General features: G+C 43.1%; 1 long non-coding RNA gene across 1 annotated transcript; it reads left to right on the plus strand.

Annotated features, from left to right (window-relative positions):
• Nucleotides 1-446: 446 nt before the first annotated feature.
• LOC141145972 (uncharacterized) lies at nucleotides 447-1,419 on the plus strand. Its single transcript, XR_012244709.1, has 3 exons — nucleotides 447-564; nucleotides 878-967; nucleotides 1,075-1,419. It is a non-coding gene; the product is annotated as an uncharacterized lncRNA (long non-coding RNA).
• The last annotated feature ends 7,994 nt before the right edge of the window (nucleotides 1,420-9,413 follow it).

Raw genomic sequence — 9,413 nt, forward strand, 5'->3', positions numbered from 1 at the left:
CTTGGTTGCCTTTATAAACACTTGGCTAGCTGGAGCGGTTTTGTGGTCCTGCTCTGCTATCCCTGTCCCACCTTTATCCCAAACCTTTCCCTGGCCCATCATGTTGGTCACTGACTCTCTTTTTCCATTTATCCTGGGGAATGTTTTTTGGTGGGCCATATGGACGCCCAGGGCTTGCCTTATCCACCGTTAGCAGGCCCACCCATACGCCTGGCAGCGCAGGGGGACCCAATTGATCCAAAGGCGGCTTCTGCCATCTCGGATCTTATTCCCTCTTTGCCATCTCTGCACATCCCGGAATGCTGCGGCGAGGCTGGGGTCTCTCCACGAACGTCCTTTCCTTGAACGTGCCTGGGCCCTCCTTCCCCGTGCAGCCTCCTGGGTAGTGTAGTCTGAGGGTGTAGGCCGCGCGTGCGCATGCGCACAGGCGTCTTCTCGTCTGCCTCGAGCCGGTGATGTCACACGCCGGCTCGTTGGAGGGTAGATGTAAACCGGCTTATCTGGCTGTCAGTTCAGCCAGAGCCGGAGGGAGACGCTTCTACCTAGTGGCGATTGTCTAGACTGGTAAGTCACTACTTAGCTCGACTGGGCTATATAAAATTTAAAGTCCTTTCCTCAGTTCTTGTCTCTATCCCTTCTTGAATTACCTAATTATTTATTGCCTTTTTCACTCATGCTTCTCTCAATGTAGGGGAACTCATTGGAGATTTCCCCTCTGTGTATTTCAATGCATTTTCTATCTATTTTCTATCTTTCTCCTGCTGTTTCCTTTCTGGCTATCCTTCTTTGCCTGCCTCCATCATTTTTTATTTTTGTTTATTTCCTCCCTTGACCCCAAGCTTAATCTTATAGAGATTTTCCTCATTTATCTTTCTAGTCTGCCTCCTGCAGCCTAATCTCCACAGCCCTACTATAGACCCTGCTAAGTGTGTCTCCTTCATGGATCACTAGACAAATATCCTTCTGTGTAAGTATTTAAACTGAGAGACGATTGTCCCCCTTTTTTTTACCATTTTTGAATTCATTCAGTTACCAAACCCAATCCTAAACTTACGAACCTTCACTGTTCCCCAGTGCTGCCCTATCTGCCCTCTATGGTCACACCTGACTGGTTCTCTTTGATCGGGTCATTTGGGTTGCTTGTCTAGGGTCCAGCCTTGTGGTTTGCAGTTGCTAGCATTTGTTTGGGTAAGTGTTTATACCCATGTCCCCTTTTTTTGGCAACCAAGCTCACACTCTACCCAATTTCTTGCATGTTAATTTTGATTGTATGATTCATATGTATGGTATAACATCTTTATCTTATCTGTCTAGTGGTTTCAATTAAGCCTTGTACATCTCCTGAGGAAGCTAACAGCGAAACATTTCGGGCTAGTGTGCAACATCTCCATTGTGAATTGTGTTTCATTTCTTTATCTTATGACCACCAAACACTTGTAATTTTAAATTGTTCTAAATTTGTTTTTTAAAAAATACGTCATGTAATAAAACTCTTTTCTATTTTAATCGATGGAAGTAAATTCTTTCTCTTTGTATTTGGCACCGCAAAAATCCCCTTACCCACCCCTTTTTTGTTGTCTCTACCTACATTGGGATGAGGTGTCCAACTTAGGGGTGCTGCATCATCAACCAGACCAAACCCTTGTTATAATATTTCATGCTTATGAAGCCAGAACCGACGCATTTAGGTTGTTCACTTTGGAAGGCAATTTCCTCTTAGCTTATTGAATGTGGTGAAAATTCACCTTGCAAAACATATCTTGCAAGGAAAATTAAAATAAAGTATTTTGGTTTGCACATGATTGGATGATGGAAATCAGCAGAACCTCACCTTATTCATTAAATTAGGGGAACACTCCCTAACAAAATTGATCGAAATTGATCAGCCTATTTGCCTTTAGTAAATCTACCTCAATAATTCAGCTTTTTTAAAAGAAAGTTAGAAAGTTTCTAAAACAAAATTTTAAAGTTAAACCTTAAAACCATGCTGGTACATCATATTTTACAAAAGCATTCATTAACCACTTCAGCCCCGGAAGAATTTACCCCCTTCCTGACCAGGCTATTTTTTGCCATATGGCACTGCATCTCTTTAACTGACAATTGCACGGTCGTGCAACGCTGTACCCAAACAAAATGTACGTCCTTTTTTCCCCACAAATAGAGCTTTCTTTTGGTGGTATTTTATCACCTCTGCGTTTTTTATTTTTTGCGCTATAAACAAAAGAAGAGCGACAATTTTGAAAAAAACACAATATCTTTTACTTTTTGCTATAATAAATATCCCCAATTTAAAAAATAAAATAAAATGTTTTCCTCAGTTTAGGCTGATATGTATTCTTCTATATATTTTTGGTAAAAAAAAATCGCAATAAGTGTATATTAATTGGTTTGCCCAAAAGTTACAACGTCTTTAAAATAGGGGATAGATTCATGGCATTTTTATTATTATTATTTATTTTATTTTTTTACTAGTAATCAGCAATTTTTATCGGGACTGTGACATTGCGGCAGACAAATCGGACACTTTTGACACATTTTTGGGACCAGTGACATCTATACAGTGATCAGTGCTATAAAATGCACTGATTACTGTATAAATATCACTGGCAGGGAAGGGGTTAACTGTGTTCCCTAGGTGTGTTTTAACTGTGTGGGGATGGGACTGACTAGGGGAGGAGAGAGATCATTGTTCCTACTTAGTAGGAGCACATGATCTGTCTCCTCTCCCCTTAGAGAACCGGGATTTGTGTGTTTACACACAAAGATCCCAGTTCTCGCTCTGTCATGAGTGATCGTGGGTGCCCGGCGGTCATAGCTCCCACTGGGCACTCGCATCAGCTCCGGGGACACACTGCAGCAGCGCATGCCCGTGCCTCCTACAGTGTCTTCAAGAGACGATTACAGCTACGATGGCTTGCCCAGGGGAGCCATCCTGCCACAGTGTAACTGGGGAGGCTGGTCGGGAACCGGTTAAAGACCAATTGTGTGTAATGTTTTGTTTTTTGTTTTCTTTTAGCATTAAATGTTTGACCCTGTTCGTTAAGTACTGGAAATATGACAATCTTTTTAAAGAAAATGCAAGCCACTATGGCAAAAAGCAAAATGTGGAACCCTAGGACCTTTTTGCCATAGTGTGCAAGTATGTACAGCCAGCAAAGTGATCCCTTTCAGCTTTGCAATGTCTGCACCCCCTTTCATACGTGGCACTTCCACTTTCACTCAGTCTTCTGTTGGGTTCAGAGTCTTAGATCATCTTTATTGGCTGGGCAAATAATGCAACATTAGCAGGTGGACATGAACGGTATGGCTTCCCAGCACAGATTCATACTGAGACGATACACTGAGCTGCGTAGGTGCAGCTTGGTGTACATTTACAGAAAAACTGCTGATGGGCAGGTAAAAGAATACATGATAAAAGAGCCATATGTAGTCTCTTCTATGATAAAAAAGCTAAATGTTGGCACTTTTAAAAAAAAACAAACATTTTTCACTTCCGCTTTCAAATAAGTGTATAATAATATGAAGCACAAAGATGATAGCTTTTTTTTATATCCTAAAATATGAATCATAGAGCTGCTTATCTCATTCTGAAATTTTGACTGACATGTTCTTCCAGGTGGGTCCAAATCCAAGCACAAAGCCTGTGTTGGCTTTACTATCTCATATAGCTTCAGGTCAAGCCAAATAGTTAGGCCTTAAGTAGCTGTATCTTAGAATCTCTTTAATGGGTAATTCAGTGTGGGTTAAGGTGCCCTTGTTTGTCCTAAAGCACTCGCTCTACTGCAGAGATCACCCTGTCAGGCTCATAGGTGTGGTGGATCTAATACCGTGTACACATGACCGGACTTTCTGTGAGCCCGGGTTCACACCTATGCGAATTAGATGCGGCTTACACCGCATCTAATTCGCAGGACATTTTAAAATACATTCATATGAATGTATCTGGTTCACATATGTGCGTTGCATTCGCACTGCGCATTGCACAAAAAACGTGTGCATTTTTTGGGCATTGCGGTGCGAACTACAAGCCTATTATCTCCTATGGGAACGCATCTGATTCGCAGATGCATTGCGTTCTGAACAAGGATTTTCTCTTTCTCCTCACTACACCTCCCCCTCTCCCCCCCCCCCTCCCTCCCCCTCTCCCTGCTCTCTAATCCTGAGCAAAAACGCAATGAATCCGTTGAACAGGAGATTGTTATCTCCCCAGTGAAACCTGAGCTTCAATTCGCACCGCACATGTGTGAAACCAGGCTTAAACTAGATCCGACGTTCTTCCCGCCGGACTTTCCAGCGGGCTACTGCCGGACTATCTGAACGGACGGACTTGCCTACACACGACCAGACTTTCCGGCAGCCTAGGTCCGTCCGTCTTCCCGACAGAGTTTCGCCAGAGTTACGGCGGACTTTCCGAATGAATGGACTTGCCCACACACGGACAAGTCCGTTCATTTTGAACGTGACTCGGGTACGACGGGACTAGAAAAGGAAGTCAATCTCGCCGCTTTTATCGGCGAGATTGACACCTTACGAGCCCCGTCGCGGGGCATATCAGGCCCGAAAAAACGGTGTGGTGTCCTCTTCAAAGTCCATACCAGACCCCGATCCGAGCACGCAGCCCGGCCGGTCAGGAAAGTGGGTGGGGACGAGTGAGCGCCCCCCCTCCTGAACCGTACCAGGCCGCATACCCGCAACATGGGGGGTGGGTGCTTTGGGGGAGGGGGCACCCAGACCTAAGGGCCTGGTATGCCCCATGCTTGCCGCAATAGGAAAATTTGTTATTCCTATTGCAGTGAGCGCGAGATGCAATACCCTGCCCTTGCGTCGTATCTGGTCCATCGGACCAGCATACAGATGAACGGGCTTTCCATCAGGAACTGAGTCCGGCGGACTTACGATGGAAAGATTTGAAGCATGCTTCATTTCTAGGTCCGGCGGACTTTTGGGGAAAAAAAAGTCTGCGCGAGCCTACACACGATCGGATTGTGTGGCGGACTCTGGTCCGCCGGACCAAGTATGCCGGAAAGTCCACTCGTGTGTACACGGCATTAGGCATTTTAAAAGGTTTAATGAAACATTGACTTTGCTTGCTTTGTCCATGCATCATCAAAGTTTTGGGGCTAATTACTTGGTACCATGTACATCTTTCAGGTTCAAATAATGCTTAACTTGTTTAGGTAAACAATTACATATTTTGGCAAGTATACTAAGAAAGGTGTCTTTTGAAACCTAAAAGGATTCTCCAAATTATGTTTATGCATGTTAGGATGCAATGAATATAAATATGCCGTGGGGGTTTAAAGTAAAAATGTGTACCCTATGGGGTATTTGGCCAACATCTGTCCATAAAGGGGTATCAATGTAACCCTAACTTTTTTTTTTACACCACACCACTTCCTGTAGCATGTACTCTGTTTAATAGAGAATACTGTATATGGACTGTGGCGATCTTACAGTTTTTTTTTACAATTACATTATACGCATAAGACATAGACAAGATTTAACACATTTTCATAAAAACAATGGTGATATATTGTATGCTTTGGAGTCACCAGCCCACTTACATTTACCTAGGCAGTCATTAAAATGCATCTCTGGGTTTCATTACACATGCTGCAGGCTTCAAGATTTTTCCAGAATAAGGTACAATACTTACTGAAGACCTCTCAAATGACACAGAACAGATATTTAGTTAGACCTATTATACTGCAGATGCAAACATACATGCATAATCTATATATAACATATATATTGTAATTAGTTGTGCATTGCTCTGTTATAGACTTTGAGCTCATTAAATGTTATTTATTCTGCAGCAAGCTAAACACACTAAGACCAGTAAATTAACTTAAAAGTTGGGGCTTTTATTGAGAGAAATCTAACAGACATCCTACCTCTCCCATAGATCCAGAGGGACCAGACCATTTGGTAGTATACACTGGGTGTTTTAGGCCACCATCTCTTAGACCCTTAATTATATGGTTCAGGCTGAATGACTCACTGGAACATGGGGGGGGGATCCTACCCGGGTGCAACACATTGGGGGGGTGTTAGGCCAGCGATTCTTAAGGGTGTCAGGCCAGCTCCGCTTATTCAGTGGGGGTGTCTGGGCTGGCTATAGACTATCTGTATTGGGCTGTGCCATCCCAGTCTGCCCAGGACACTCTCATCAACTTTGGCTATAGTGGCCCCGCCCTTTCACCCCTTGGCAACCCCGCTCTCCAATAGAGTTCTCCTGTGCCCCATTACATACCTTTCTCTGCCAGTCACAGTCTGGGAGTGGTTTCCACGGTAACAACATCCTAGAAACATCCCGGGATCAGAGAAAGTAGTGTGAAGATCCCTGCAAGAGTGAGAGAGAGAGAGCACGAGGGCAGCCAGCTGTGATCCCTCTTCCCAGGGCACAGGTCAGTGTGATACCCCGAGTGATAGAAAACAGCGATACTGAACCAACTCCCATGGGTGCCAGGAGTACCTGGTTCTGATTCCCAGTGGAGCGAGATGTAATTTACCCCCATAAGTGCCCTCTATGACTCCCACGTGTGCCCTCTATGATTCCTATAGGTGCTCTCTATGACTCCCATGGGTGCTCTCTATGATTCCTATAGGTGATCTCTCTGACTCCCATAGGTGATCTCTCACTGAGGTGGGGGGATTGGTGGCAGAGGGGTACAGCGGGAGTGCAGTTGTGAAGAGAGGGTACGCAGTAGTGACAAAGAGTTATTGGGGGATGCAGAGGTATGCAGCGGGTACATTGTGGTGTTTTTACATTTTAAAGTCGGGGGAGGTGCCAGATATGGGATCCGCCCCAGGTGCCAAATGCTCTAGATATGCCCTTGCACTGGAATAAGGCAAGTACTCAGGTCTATCTACATGTACACAACAAGTTCTAAAACGTCTACCGGCCTTCAAGAGTCTGCATTCTAACTTAACAATGGTAACTTTATAGTACATATTTAAACCCCTCTATATGGGAACCTAAAACACTCAACACCCTAAATAGAGTCTCTGTGACAGATGTTACAAAGTTTCTTTGCTCAAAACTTTTATTGTCCAAATAAAGCAGTTTTTTTTTACAATACACTTCAATAAAATCTTCCAGACCTATGAAAGTCTTACTGTGTCATATCATTTTTAGCAAGAGAGGTTTTAATAGCTATTGTGCTTTGTTGAGATCTCCCCTTGGGAAGTTTTATCTGCCAGATTAAAACAGAGACTACTGGCCTTTCACAGAAGGGCAAACTGCAACAGGAATGCCCAATTAACTCATTCACCTGAAAGAAGGATAGCTACATATTAGAATGTATCTGTTCTTATCTGTTCTGCAAAGAGCTTGTTAAACTAGCAACAGGTTTTATAAAAACGTAACTGTAAAAAGAAAACTGAGAGAAAGGCGTCTTTTTTAAATATCCTAATGCAGGGGGTTCACAATTTACGTCAGGATTGTGACCTGAAAATGTGTTTTTTATTTGAAATCATGCATAATTTGTTCTATTTTTTTTAATTGAAAATAAAGTAAACTTCTAAAACTAGGTTGAAAACATGTAATCATAACCCCAATAACAACCTAGGAAAGTGAATAATAAAAAAATAGTACATCAACATATCAGACAACACTCTCCTCAGATCGCTAAAGTCTAAGTTAGCCCTTTTTAATTTGCTCAAGTGACAAACAGCATTTTCTCATTAACACATTCGACATCTTAACGCCATTGGATTCTGTACTACTTACTTTACTGCTTCATTTAATTCCCAAAGGTACTAACTCTTAAAGCTAATTTCTGAAATGTATGTCACATTAAACTCAAACCTCCCTCTCCCTCTCAGGAGTGTCCCCAAAGATTATTTTTCTTCTCACTTTGCTCAGGGATTTAGTTTTTCTGCATTGTTAGACTCTGTAACATTATAACAGTGGCTGAGAAATCATGAAGTTGCAGAAGCCGGGAAGAGGAGTCTACAGGGTGAACTACTGGTGTGTGTGGGTATATGTATATGTGTGTTTGTAGGCAGTAACAGGAGAGCAGAAAACTCCCCTGTCATCACCAAGAATTACACCCTCACAGCATCACTGTAAAAGTAATAAAAATACCAATCATACTCATCCTCGCAGCACAGTTTGTCACAATGAAGTTGTCAGTGTATGGGGTGAGGGCTGACTGCATGACTGCAAACTTCAAAACCGAGGACTCGGAGCTCGGTATAGTTTAGTACAGCGATCTCCCCACTAAGCTATTGTGTTCTGATAGGGGACTGCCCCCACCACCACCAAAACACACTGGTCAGCCAATGGCTGCCAGTGCTGATTAAATGGTGATCAGATGCTGGTTTCCCAGCATGCCTATTCAACAGAAGCCGGCCAGGTGCCTCGCCCTACACCTTCCCCACTGGGTCCAAATGCGTGGCTCCTTGCAAGCCCCGTGGACTATAGAAACACCCAGAGGGGACAGAGGGAATGAGCAAACATTGTGGGACCACCGCACGCAACGGTTTTCATTAATTCTAACTATGCGACACAGGCCCACCTTACCATCCCCAAATGTTAAGTACTTCACCATATGTATACCTTTAAAATATACCTTTAAATATTGGAATATTGGAAAGATAGGGGGCGCTAGTGGCTATACAATATAAATCAAGTGCATTGAATAAACATATCTTTGCAATACCAGAAAAATTGGGAAATAAACACTATTAATAGCAGTTCACATTAAATTACACATTGAAGTGATAACAATAGTGATGATAGCAATAGTGATTAATTGTCCCCATAAAATGAGTGATTGAGGTGATTGAAGTGATATCTTGCAATATTATCACAGTCTTACTGTTGTTAGAAAAAGGTTTTCCATCACCAGAAGAGAAAAGAAAGGAATAAACCTCGAAGTAATAGATATCTGCTTACCAGATACCAATGACTCCTTTAGTTAAAAAGAGAGTCACTAGCGCTTACGCAGGATTGTGCCTGCTCACATGGATGGCTGGACTGTGGATGGTGTTATAGGCATGGATCGTTCCCGTCACACTCATTCAAGATATGGATATGGATATATAGGAAACAAAAACAGTCTCCATAGCACAAAACCATTTATTAAAAATATAAACAATAAAATAGCCAAATGGCCGCTTACATTGCTGAGTGCCTACCCGGCACTGGGGCTGCTTGCATGTCAGGGTAACTTTGCAGTCAGAAAAAACCCTCCATATCTCCTCCTAGCTGGCGTGCGTTCCAGCCCGCACAGGGGGACAGCCAAAGGATCCGGATGTTGTAAGACAACAGGACATGTGACCACGTACCGCTCCGACGTACGTTTCGTTATGAACGTCTTCAGGAAAGCGTACATTGGTCACTATAGTGATGGTTTTTATTGGAAAGAAAAAAGGGAGCGGGTAATTGGCAAGCATACCATGAG

Source organism: Aquarana catesbeiana, linkage group LG05 (genome assembly GCF_042186555.1).
Source record: "Aquarana catesbeiana isolate 2022-GZ linkage group LG05, ASM4218655v1, whole genome shotgun sequence".
NCBI lineage: Eukaryota > Metazoa > Chordata > Amphibia > Anura > Ranidae > Aquarana > Aquarana catesbeiana.